The sequence below is a fragment of the Elaeis guineensis genome, chromosome 7, assembly GCF_000442705.2.
Source record: "Elaeis guineensis isolate ETL-2024a chromosome 7, EG11, whole genome shotgun sequence".
In the NCBI taxonomy this organism is placed as follows: Eukaryota; Viridiplantae; Streptophyta; class Magnoliopsida; order Arecales; family Arecaceae; genus Elaeis; species Elaeis guineensis.
Window position 1 is genome coordinate 53,527,475 of NC_025999.2, and position 1,527 is coordinate 53,529,001.

At 35.9% G+C, this 1,527-nt stretch overlaps 1 non-coding gene across 1 annotated transcript; it reads left to right on the forward strand.

Moving 5' to 3' along the window:
* Positions 1-301: 301 nt before the first annotated feature.
* LOC140859519 (small nucleolar RNA R71) lies at positions 302-406 on the forward strand. The gene has a single exon (XR_012143057.1). It is a non-coding gene; the product is annotated as a small nucleolar RNA R71 (small nucleolar RNA).
* Positions 407-1,527: the final 1,121 nt, after the last annotated feature.

Consider the following 1,527-nt stretch of genomic DNA (forward strand, 5'->3'; position numbering starts at 1 on the left):
AGGTGACTGTTCTATACTTAATAATCAATCTAACTTTTGGGATAATTCATCTACCTTATGATGGATATCTATGGCATTTCTTACTTCATATATTCCACCTCTCTTTGGGTTTAAACATAGGTTTATCTCTAATAGAGGCAGACATATGATGTAATAAATTTTTACTTAAAATTTCAAACAGTTGCCATGCCTCATCCTCACTTTTTAGCATGAATGTCCCACCACATGATGCATCGACCATTTGTCGATGTCTTTCAGATAGCCCATCATAAAAATATTGGATTAACTGCCACTTGGGGTACAGCATGGTGGGGACATTTTCTAATAAGGTCCTTTAATCTCTCTCATGTTTCATGAAATATTTCTCCATCTAATTGGGAAAAACTAGTTATGGCTTCCTTATTTGATTAGTTTTTCCTATGAAAAAATATTTCTTGAGAAACTCTCTTTGCAACTGGTCCCAGGTTGATATAGTCATGGAATCCAAATTATGTAGCCAGTATTTGGTTTTGTCCTTAAGTGAGAAAGGAAATAATTTTAACCTAAGAGCATCATCGGAGAAGTTGTGAATTTTGACAGTTGAGCATATCTCAAGAAATTCTTCAAGATGTTTATAAGGGTCCTCATTATTAAGTCCATAAAATGAAGGTAACATTTGGATTATCCCGGACTTAATTTCATATTGAGTGGCCTCCACAGGGGGCACTTGAATACAAGGAGAGTAGGTATATGTAGAAGGAGTAAAGTACTCCTTCAATTGCTTGGGTGGATCATTCTCCTAATTTCGGTCCATATTTTTACGTCTGTTGGCTCTAAAGGTTCTTTCTATTTCTGGATCAAAAGGTTGGATTTCTGGTCGTAACGATCTACGGCCAAGCATACACCTTACAATTATACTGTAGAGCAAACACAGAAATTTTTTTTTTTATAATATATATTTTTATAATAAAGTGAGAAAAGAATGAAGAAAATTTAAAGAGAAGAACCTAAGAATCTTAAATCTATGAAAAGGGAAAAATTAGTTAATGTTTAGATGTTAATTGCAATCAACTTAAACAATCATAGACTCTCTATCCTAAGGTTAACTTAGATCTAGACAGCTCCTAACTTTCAAGACCGCCTTTGAGCACTCCAAGCTCAAGACTGATTAACTGACTCGGCCAGGTAAGCATAAGATGTGGGAGGTTCCCTACTCATTACTTTTCTTAGACACCAACTGAGTTGGCCAGGTCAGTCAATGGAACCAATTGAAAACTACTTTCTTTAACCACTTGCCTTAGACACCGAGCAATTAACCAATTCGCACTCAGTTCAACTCTAGAGCTTTCTTATCCTATTGAGCTCGAAATTCCTAGGGCTGACGTCTATTTGATTTTAGATTAAGGCCTAGATTATGCAAATGCAAGGGAGTGATTTGTGGGCCAAAGAAGGGTGATCAAATCCCCATCTTATCTGGTTAATGGGTTATTGTCCTTAAGATTAATTATGGAGATGCAATGCAAAGAAACAGGGTGTCCAATCAAGTTA